The sequence below is a fragment of the Cervus elaphus genome, chromosome 12 (assembly GCF_910594005.1).
Source record: "Cervus elaphus chromosome 12, mCerEla1.1, whole genome shotgun sequence".
NCBI lineage: Eukaryota > Metazoa > Chordata > Mammalia > Artiodactyla > Cervidae > Cervus > Cervus elaphus.
In genome coordinates, this window is record NC_057826.1 from 23,542,758 (window position 1) to 23,555,022 (window position 12,265).

Below are 12,265 nucleotides of genomic sequence, written 5' to 3' on the forward strand. Positions count from 1 at the left end.
CCAGAGGCTATATGACATGCTCTGCAAATAGGCAGGTTTCTAGAATTCAGTCTTTGTTATGACTCTGTTCCTAAGATGAGGAAACGGGCACTTACTTTTGGTTATCTTGGGGACTTCTAATGAAGCAGTATCTGGAGTAGTGTTACATTTGCATTTGGCTTACAAAAAACAAAGAATTACAAATATACCTATGCAGAAAACTTGGTTTCTTCTAGTGCCTATTCCATTGTAATATCAGAAGACAACAGTGGTATTACTAGATGCATGAGTGTTCCATAAGTGGAGAGGTCAGTCTCGACAAGCATCATTCTTGGTCGGTGACAGAGTGAAGTTCCTCTGCTTGCTGACCCAAGCACTGAGGTTATTCAGCTGTCACTGAGGTTCCCAATTAAACAATTGTGCTGCCCAACCAGAAAATTTTAATGCCAGACCAAAGTTAGATACATTCACTCCCTCAAAACTTTCAGTTATTTCATTTGAATTTTCCTCTTGGGTAAGACAACAAAAAAGAAAATAAAACTGCTATTTTAGAAATTTGTTTTAAATCACTGTGTAAATGAGGAAAGGAAGATTCTAAACCCAAAGTGTTTTTATTAGATGCCTTTGCCTTTTTTATTAGATGCCCTTTGCCTTTATTTTAATAGAGCTGTAACAATAACTAATATTGTATTTAAATAGGAAAAAAAAACTGAAAAAAAGAGTCAGGGGAGACTGAAAGGAAGCTTCAGATCAAGTGCTTTTACATTATGGATTCCTTCATGTGCAGGATGATGGTCTCCATTCAGACCAGCACAGCTCAAGTTAGTTGTGATGGTCTTGCTTGTATTAAAAGACAGAAGATGATACTACCTATGGTGAAACAGATCACCAGCCCAGGTGGGATGCATGAGACAAGTGCTCGGGCCTGGTGCACTGGGAAGACCCAGAGGAATCGGGTGGAGAGGGAGGTGGGAGGGGGGATCGGGATGGGGAATACGTGTAAATCTATGGCTGATTCATATCAATGTAAGACAAAAAAAAAAAAAAATATTAGCTAACATTAAAAAAAAAAAAAAAAAGAGAAGATGAAGTATCCATGTGATACCAAATTCCCAGTGTTAAAGTCCTCAGGAAAAATAAGAAATCTGACCATATTACAAAATGATAATTTCTAGAGGCAGGCTACTGTTTTATCTTTTTAACGATATCTTTGATAGCATAAAGAGATTGCTTAGGAATAACACTGAGAAAATTGGATTTTCACTTTGAAAAGAGCATCTTGGTCTATAAGATCTGAGTCAACTTTTGGTTTTACTTGATATAGTTTTTTATTAATTCTTCAACACTAATTAAATGTTATATCCCAAAGATAATCACTGATCCTTACTCAACTTTTAGTTGAAAAAAACTCTCAAATTCAGAAACAATGGATACTAATTAGAATGGCAATGTTCTATAATAAAGGGCCTCTGATGGACAGTGCGTTCATAATGTCTAGTCATTTTCTCAAGCTATTTTATTTGATCTCAGAGAACATCTTTATATCAAAAGCTATTTTCCATTTTAAATTGATATTCACAATATCTTGATTATAAACTATGTAGTTATATATAAAAATAGTCTAATATCTCATGTTGCTTTCTAAAAATGCTTAGAAACTGAATTATTGTATATTAATAGTAACACATGAAGACCATTTTCTACATTATCGTTTATATCTGGAAGGCTTAAAACTACATCAAGTCCAGCAACATGAGGTCAAGGTTACATAGGATGTTAATGACAAACCCAAGACCAACATCTGCCATTCCTGATTTCTACTTTAAAGTTGTACTCCCTTAATAGGCCTGGAAATAAATAGGCTGGAAAAAAACCTAATACTTATAAGAGGCTGTATTAAGTATACATGTCCCTGTGTGTCTATTTGTCTATCTATCCAATTTATGTTAGAAATTTTGTCACTATACTAATGCATGGAAGAAAATTTTCCTAAATCATTTCAATTCCAAATGCAAGTGCTAGTACAGAAGTTTAAAGAATGAAATATAAGAAAAGACAATCACCATGAACTCTGGATGTGAAAAACAGACTATACACCAAATTAAACAAAGATTTTTAGGAGTAGAGAGCTCCTCTGTCAATGCTTGACATCGATTTTCTGTATTTAAATCTGAATGGAAAATCCTTAACTATCATAAGAGGAAGACTTTAGAAAACCAATGTGGTTATCAGTGCTACAAGTGGTTGTAATTCAAGTGTCATGTGATTTTTTTTTTTTTTGCTCCTGACACAGGTAATAATTCCTAATATTGAAAAACTTCAGAAAGAATTTGAAAATATAAAATTTGAGTTGTAGAGAGAAGTCAAATCATAGATTTTAAAATATAATGCTCTCATTTATTCTAGTCAACACTTAATCATCAGTTCTGATGGAGTAGCATAAATAAAAGAAATTCATAGCTAATCCAGATACCTGATTACTTTTTTACTTTGATTAGAACTTAAAAGAAATTATAAAAGATTAGCATTTGGATAAAATAAAATTCATTCTTCATGATAATTATAAAAGTCTCACAATGATAGCTAATTTGATATATATTTTTATGTGAGACTAAACATTCTCCATCAATAACTAAAAGAGGTTAAACTGCAAATGTTTACACTACATATAAGATCACTGCAATATAAATGAAGTTTGAGAACTGGATGTAAAGAACTGTAGGGATTACAGGTTGGTTAAAATTATTAGTTTACTTACACATATTGAAAACTAAATGTTACCTGCAAAACAAAAAACATTATCACTAATGATTTCTGTACCCTGAAGAAATCCTTCTGTAAATATTTTTTACTGAGATTGAAAATGAAATAAATTAGAGGATCAAAATCATTTCAATCTTCTATTCAGCCTCTCAGCTAGAATATATTAACAAGATATCCATTAAAATTTGTCTCAGAAGACTGCACTGTATCACTTCTTTGGCAGCATTCTGGGAATATTTCTTTAGGAATTAATTACTGGGTAATCTACCCTAAGGAATTAATTATGAGGATGTGGCCTCTAAAATTGTGAAAAGACTGCTACTTGTATTCATCTTTTTAAAATAAGAGCTTGAATCATACATATATTATGCAACAAAAGAAAATGCCTGGATGTTCATACCGTTTGAGTTGTTGATTCCCTTTGATTTAATTTGGTTCTCCAAAACTGAGCTCTGTAAATACTGTAAAAGTATTTGTTATTAACAAAGCAGAAAATTACTCCATCTCACCCTTATCTCTCTTGCCAATAATAAGTAGTTGTAAGCAAAATGTCAATATTTTTTCAAAGGCAAACATACAAGATTTTGGAATATAAAATCATCTTTATATTAATTTTTGAAACAAAATATGAAATTTCAAGAAATTTTTGGATTGTAAAAGTCATGTTAAGGTAAGTGCCCATATCACAAGTAGATGCATTAATACTTCTTTTTAGTGGCAAGATTTTGGTGAAGAATTATGAGAAAAGGTTACATATTTTATATATTTGTTTTATTGATGAGAGAACTCAGGTCTTAGGATCAGTAGCTTTCTGGAGAGCTATAAATAAAAAAAAGTAAATAGCTGGTATTAAATTCTCTGGCTCTGAGATCTCTTCATTAAATTTGGGCTCTCATCTACAGAATGACTTATGTAGCTTTCCCCTTTTTCTCCCCTAATATATTTTGTACTGATTTAGATTAAGATTATATAGATTAAAAAAACAGTTCTGTTTGTTTGTCCTAGGGATTGAATTGTTTTGATTTTAGAATTATCTAATTTATATTTAAAACTACCTTGAGAAACAGACATTTTTAATGTGCCACTTTTTAAAAAAAGTATGGGTATCACTGACAGGAAATAAAACTTTTTTCTTAGAAATTGTCTTCTAACCAATATCACTTAATATATATTGATACATAGACTGCTTCTGATAGTTATGATTGGAGAAGGAGGTTTTTAAAGTTTTATTTGAGAATTCAAAATTTAAAAAAATTTGTGAATAAAGAAATTCTTTTGGGGATCTGGTTAATATTTCAATTCACTATATTTTAGGCCTTTCAGTAAAGCTGGTGCTTCATTGTAAAATAATTCTGTTTCATGTCTGATTTATTAAGGAAAAGTAAAAAAGAAGGAAGGAAGAAACGAAAATAAGAGAAGCAGTAATTCTGTGCGTCAAGAAAAAATAATCTAATGCATTTCTAGAGAAAGCCAAACCAATAAAAGGATAGAGACGATCAAGGAAATACTGCAAAAAATAGTGAAGAAATAAGAAGTCAAGAATAAGAATCTTGGTAGCAAGTCACAGATCTACCAACTGCCCCCTGGCTTACAAAAAATTTGTATACTTAGGAAATCCTTTATTTTAAAGGCTATGATTTCTAATGGTTTATTATAATTTCAAATATTTTTATTTTACTACACATTTATTTATTACACATATTATTTTGATCCCTAAGTTTCTATGAGAGCTTTGATTTTGAAATAATGCAATCTATACAAAATTAGACTTTTAAGCATGCTATTTCTTGCCTACTATCTAGAGAATAATTCAATCCAGGATATTTTTTCCCCAAATTTCTTATCTGTCTATAAAGAAAATAAGAAGCCCATTATAGGTGCAGTATAAAAGAGTTATTAGGTACTTTGGAATAGATAACTTTTAAATAGTATAGTGTATGTTCTGAAGAATTATTTGTTATTTATATAGGAGATAGAAAAAAGTTTGTATTCAAACTTCAACTGAAATATAATTTTCTATCCAATAAGATTAGGAATAGAATGGTTTAGCCTGCATATAAAAATACCCTGGTATAAATAAAATTATAAACACAAGCAAATAGTTGGCTTTATGAAGCAGGCAAAAGACACCCATCCTTGTCATTACCAGATCCTGTCTAAATAAAAAAACATAAAAACATATTTTTCTGCTCTAGTAACAAATTTAGATTATAAAATAACCTATAATTTAATCTCTATGCAATTTTGTTTACTACTTTTTTAAACTATATATTTTATTCTGAGCATTTTCCCATGCCATTAAATATTCTTAAATATGACTTTTTAGATTATATAAATAACTCATATATACATATATATCGTAAGTTATTTAACTACAGACATTAAGGTTGATTCTGTTTCATGAATATGAATAATGCTCTGATAAATAATCTTATAATTAAGTCTTTCATTCTCTGTTTGATAATTACCACCAAAAAATTTCTGGAAATAATACCACTGGTTAAACAAAATATTTTAAAAATATATAGCTTGCTTGCAATGTCATACAAATTTATTTTTCTGCTAGTGTGACTAGGAATATTCATGTTGCTGCTCATTATAGTAGTGATTATAATTTAAAAATAGTTATCAATTTGACTACAAAAATTTTAATAGATTTCTAGTGAGAATCCCCACATATTTCTTTGCTGATTTTCTCTTTTTTTATGAAACAGCTATTTACTGTTTCATAAAGGGCTAAGTAAACAGCCCTTTACTCATTTTATTTATTTTTTACCCTATAAGATGAGACGAGCTCTTTTAGGCTATCAAAGCTTTGATAGATTTGTTGTAATTTTTTTCCCACATCTGCTCTACTATAAGATCTTTAAAGTCAGGTTCAGTAAGTCTATCCACTACTATACTTCTAAAACCTAGCATAGTATTTGACATAATGTACACTAAAAATACTCATTGAGTGGATTTCTGAATTAACATGTGTTGTATCTTTAATGAAAGTAGAATGAAAAGGGAGAGGAGATAATCCTGAAGTTTTGGGCAAGAAAATACTTGGCAAATTTTGGTATATGTATCATTTAAAAATATAAAGATCTGAGAAATAATTTAGTTTGGGATATGCTCTCTAGTAAAGTCATGAAAGAGACATGGCCAGTTAACTATATAGATTTGAATTATGGCTATATCTAATAAATTCTGCTACTGAAATAATGATGGGACAGATTATTTTGTTGAGCTGCTTTTACACAAAACATACCCTAAACTTTTAGAAAAAAGTTTATAGGAATCAAAGATATTAAATTAAGCTGAAAGACAGTATTCTTAATTTCATTATTCCTTGTATTTCTATAGCTTTCAGTCCCCTATCATCCAAAAACTTAGACAAATGCTAGTGAATACCAAGAGAAAACAATATTCCATTTAATAGAGACAAAGCTTGAACTAAATGAAACAGGTCTTAAACAAAGTTAGAATATTTTCAGTTAATAATCTTTATGTAGCAACATGAAATGGGAAACCTGAAATAAATGTAAATTACTTTACATTAATTGGACCTTAACATAATATCAGAGAGAAGAGCTAAAGCGAAGGATAATATTTATTCAGTCAGTATAGAAACTTATTTCAAAGGAACAGAATTATAGACCTACAACGGTCTTTAGAGGCTACTTAACTTGCTATCATGATGTTACAGATATAGAAACTGAGGTCTACTAGTTCTAACAAAGTTATAAAGTGGCAGACCAGGGCTTAATATTTAGTGCCTGAAAGAGCAGTACTTTTACATACTCAATATTGTTGACTCTTAAAATAACTTTGGATCTACAATTTTTAAACATCCATTAGTAAATCAGTCAAATGCAAATGTTAGAAACTGCTTTTTCCAGAATATTAAAACTGAATTCATGAAGATGCAAAAATGATCCTTATGAATTATGGGAACCATCGGCCTAAAAGTCTGGCATATACTTCCAACAAAGGTAGAATTAATACAAGTTGCTATGTTTAATTAAGAGAAGACTCTAAAACATTTAACTTCCAAAAGATTATCACAGCATTATTTGTAAGACTAGGAAATAGGTAACAACTAGAATATGCAAAATAGGGACTGGTGAAAAAAACTATGCTATACCCACAAATTAGAATATTGAACAAAGATTGATATTAATGTTGTAAAAGATAATTTAAAAACATGGAAACATGTTCATGACATAGAAAGGAAAGAATGTTACTAAATGTATGAGATAGGTTATAATATTTATATTATATATATTTCATATATATTTAATATATTGTATATATTTAATAACAATAGCTCATATTTAGTGATCATTCCTATATTTCAAATACTGTAGTAAATGATTTATATGCATTTTAAATTTTAAACCTTAAAATAACCCTATGAGGCAAATGGTATTATTTTTCATTTTACAGATGAGATAAATAAGGTTATAGAGATGAAGTAATGTTCTGAAAGCCATACATATAGTAACTGAAAAAGCTGAGATTCAAGGCTAAGCCTGTCAGATTCCAGAACCTGAGCTCTTAATCACTGCCTTCTTGTCATGATCCATTTAGATAAAATATTTGAATGCATAGGAAAATAAACCCAGGATGATATAAGCACAGTTTTAACAGCTGTTATTTATTAAAGGTGATCTTACAGGAATTCTCTTTGTTTTTTCTTATATTAATTTTTAAAAATTTCTAAAATGATCATGTATATCACTTTTCTTAAATAATAATAAAAAAAAGACCATGGCGCTTGTAGACTGTCTAACCTATAAAACTGTTAACTATTAGCTGATACTTTCTGGTTAACTATATATTCTCAGATGAGCTAATCAAATTTCATTTGCAGCTCAGATTTCAATGTGGTGATTGTACATTTCACAGTTAAGTTATACTTAGTTTCAATGATAAATTAATTCTGTAAACATTAAATGCTAAGAAAAGGATGGGGGAAATTCCATTTTCAATTTTCATTGTACATAAAGGTAGAGAGGATGTTTAATCAGATGAATGAAGAAACAAAAATCAAGGTAAATCTTGTATACTTAGCAGAATGTCATAAAACAACCATTTAAAATAATTTGTAAATTCAAAAGTCACAGCTAAAATATATTATTACTATCTGATTTCAGTTTTCTTCAAAATATGAAACAATTTACCATACTGGAGAGTGCCTTTTCTATTAGAAAATACATGAAAACCCTTTATCTGAAGTCTCAAAAAATCTGTTTTTCTATCAAACTAGAATAAATAGCAAAACAAATGTTGTTAAAAAGGAGGAGAAACTAGACAATAATGAATGAGAGTAGAAATAAGTTACTCAAAAGTCTCTAGAAGCCAGGCATTTAATGTAAACAAGTAAAGTAGCCTGGAGGGTATAAAGAAAGCCAGTTGAGTATTAATATATGTCATCTGGCCCAGAAATATTAACATTATTTTTTAGAAAGCTGAAAACTGTATTTTTATTTAAAAAATCTCATCAATTTAAAATGTTCCAAACTAATTATAAAAAAGGAAGTCATCCCCAAAGATATCCCTAATTAAAATTATCTTCCATCAACTAAGTTATAGCTTAAAAGAGGACTCTGTGTACCTATAAGTAGAAAGGAGATTCTAGGGAAACAGTTGCTGTACAAATATAGAATAGTTTCACATTGGAAATGAGTAAAGCTAGCTGGAGATGTATTTTCTGGTTGTCATCTTCAAAAGACGTTGTGAAATCTTCTATTATTTTGAGTCAGGGAGGAGAAACTCTGTTCCCTGTTCTAGAATTAATCTGGATCAGAGTCAGGGTGAGTCATTTATATTAAGCATGGTACTGGTGGTCATTGACATAAAGGATAAGATTTCTGGAATGAGAATACCACTGCAACATGGTCTAAACAAGAGAGACCCAGGATGCTTTGTAAGAAACATAAAGCACTCTGCTCATTTGATTATACCAAAGTCTGTTCCACAGACCTGTGAGGGTCCCTGAGATTCTTTCAGGGGTCCACAAGGTCAAATGATTTTAATAATAATACCAAGACATTATTTGCCTCTAACACTATGTTGACATTTGAAATGATGGTACAAAAGCAATGGTGGTTTGGTACTACAGTAGAAATCTAGGCAGTGGATACAAATAGTGTGAATAGTTACTGTATTATTCACCCCTACGTCCTAACACTTTCATTAACATTGTCCTCTCAATGAAACAGTAAATATTCAATTTAATTAAAATTTGTCCATTGAGTGTGACAAAATAGGAAGAATGAAATAAAATACTTCTGCTATATAACAAATGACAAGTGTCTCAAGTTAAAGAACTTAGGCAACAGTTTGAGTTGCAAGCTGAACTAGCCAGGTTTTGCACAGAACACTATTTTTGCTTGAAAGAATGTCTCACAAACTATGACTATTCAGACTTAGGTGTTTGATAGACATTTTCTTGAAAATGAATGAAAGGACACAGTCAATTTAGGGAAAACGAACAGGGTTTGTTGGCTTTTTTTGGCCAAAGAAAAAAAACTGTTTTAAGCAAAAATTAAAATTATGGAAAATGGATATCACCATGAGCTTCCAATGCTTCCAAGGAGTTTTTAATGAGTTGGTGGTTATATTAATGAAAATGAATTTTGAAAAACACTTGGAAGAACTTATATTTTCCATGTGATCAAAAAATACATTACAAAAACATACCTGGATATAAGATCCATTAAACATTCAGAACTGACCAATGAATTTTTTTTTTTCCCCAGAACGAACAACTTTTTATTAAGGTATAGCTGACTTACAATGTTGCATTAGTTTCAGATGTATAGCAAAGTGATTCCTTTATATATATATATTCTTCTTCAGATTCTTTTCATTATAGGCTATTATAAGATATTGAATACAGTTCCCTATGCTATACAGTAGGTCTCTGTTTATCTATTTTATATATGGCAGTATGTCCAAAGGATTTTAATACACTGGAGAATGAATGGCCCTTGACAGGGCTAAATTCTACAATTCAACTAACTTTTAATATACTATCAACTGAACAATTTTGTTGCAGTGTCAAAGGATAACCACAATTATATGAAAATGTTATTGAGATATTCCTTTCTTTTCTAAACACATAACTGTGTGAGGTTGGATTTGTTTCCTTCAACCAAAACAACATATTCCAACAGACTAAGTACAGAAGCAGATGTGAGAATCCAGCTATTAAACCAGACATTGAAATGAATAGGAAAAAATGTAAAACAATGCCATCCTTTCTAGTAGATTTTTTTAAATTTTGGAAAACATCATTTTCACCCTTAGAAATATTATTAAATTAACATAGAAAGGTCTTATTCTCAATTTAAAGCAAAAAAATAACATTTTAAAATTTTCTAAGCTTTAATTATCAGTGCAATAAATATCACCAGCCATGATTCACATAAATAAGCCTTTGAGGTACTCAATAATTCCTAAGCATGTGAAGGGGTCCTGAGACTATTAAGTTTGAGAACTGATGGATCTGACCAGCAAAGTTGAGAATATTATTGCTCAGCAACCCTCATCTCCATGAGATTGTTAACCAAAACTTACATTTTTATGTCCAGAGATGCATTTTATTACACTAATTAATGTTATTAATTCAAAACGTTTTCCAACCTTTTTGGTGTTTGTTGACTCCACATGTAGAACCCATACACTTCTACAATGTCATTAATAGCTGGACAGTTGATGTGCCAATGTTGATATGACTTCAGACAAAAGTAAAGAAACCTGATGGTCAGTGTAGTTTTGCTAGTTTTCTTTAGGCTCTCAAAAACAGTAGGAAATAACCTGCAGGCCTCAGTTAGTGCCTTGATTCAGGCTAGAACTGTAGAACTTCTTGAGTCTCCAAAGACTTGGGAACCAATGAACTAGCCATATTACACAATCATCTTGGCGTTCACAAAGGAAAGTGGTATTCATATGGAATAGTTGGTAAAAACTAATATCACTAGGAAAAAAAACTCAAGAGAAAATATCACCTTGATACTAGATCAAATAATGCCATTTTTATATGGAAAGGAAATTCACTTCCTTTCAGATATACACATTAAAAATTGTGAGTTAAGAAAATATTCTTTATCCAGAGTAATCTAAATTCCTTTGCTCAAAGGACAATAACAGAAGCCTAGAGAGGTTATAATTCTGCATTTTGTTTGAATATAAGATTAGATATTATTATTAAAGGAACACATACTCCATAAGGATACTTTAATATATATTTAAAAATTATTTTACAAACTTTAGTGAGATAGGAAAATTAATTTATATTTTCTTCCTAAGAAGAAAAAAAATAACATGGTGGTTAGTCTGTGCACAAAGTCCTATTCTAACCTTTGAAGTACAAGGGAGTATGTGCAAAGATTACCTTTACTCATGTATTTATTTTAGTCAAACTTCAGATGCTTAGGGAATAAAAGGAAAACTGAACTGGTCTTTGTAAAAAATTCTCTCTTTTTAATGACATTGACAGGGAGTGGTGAATTGATTGAAAGTCTGGATTTTTTTTCTTTTCAGTTCTGGTCATTATTCTCTACATCAAGCCTCTTGATTCTAAAAGAGATGTTACTGCCTTTCATAACTGAAAAGCAGAACTTATTTCATTTGTGAATCATATTCACTTTAAAACAGAATTTGTTATAGAATTATGCTTTTAGCAAACCATTTTTTGGGAGATGATCACCATTTTAGAATTTGAGTCCTCCAGAGATTGCCCATTCATAGAATCTACATATTATTTGACTTTTTGGCTTAGGCACTGTTTTACTTAGGGCAATGTAAGACTAAAATCTCAAGTTTGTTGTTAAAATACATTTCACTGTGTCCTCAAACCAAAGGAGTGAAAATCATTTGTCATTTCAGTCAGATTTCATGAAAAGAAAATATCTGATATTAAGGAGAAATGAATTTCCCCATATACAGAAAAATACTATGTCATCCCAGCAAACAAATTTTTGCTGGAGACAATGCCATTCTATATAGAACTTTAGAAAAGATAATACGCTGTCTTTATGAGATTGTGACGAGTGTACTGAAAAGGAAATCCAAACTTGGTTTGTTTGATAAATCATGTTTTCACTATAGGTGGAGAATCTTAATGGATTAAAGCACAATCTGGAAAAATATTGCAGAGAGCAAATAAAATGTGAATTAAAAATAATTTGTAATATCAACATTATAGCTGTTGACCTAACAGGAATAGATGCATACATACAAGTGGACAGGGAATTTCCTGCTTAAACGCTGCCCCGTGATAAAACGTTACAGAGGAAAAGGTTGGAACTGTTAGTTTTTAATCATAATTTGGTTATTTAAGCCTTTCGTATTTTCACAAAGACTAGGATAAGTGTTTCTGATGGTTATTCCCAGAGTATTCTGTACTTCTGCTGATAAATCATAAAATTTATTACACTTTATTATAATTTATAGTTGCCTGCTTTATCTGTCTGTAAAGCCAAGAATAGTGTTATTTGCCCACCACTGCTTTCCCAGCACCAGGCAAAGA

At 30.5% G+C, this 12,265-nt stretch overlaps 1 protein-coding gene across 8 annotated transcripts in view; it reads right to left on the reverse strand.

Annotated features, from left to right (window-relative positions):
- Window positions 1-12,265, reverse strand: part of GPHN (gephyrin) — a 524,395-nt gene that overhangs the window by 183,913 nt on the left and 328,217 nt on the right. The gene's annotated exons all lie outside the window — the stretch shown is intronic.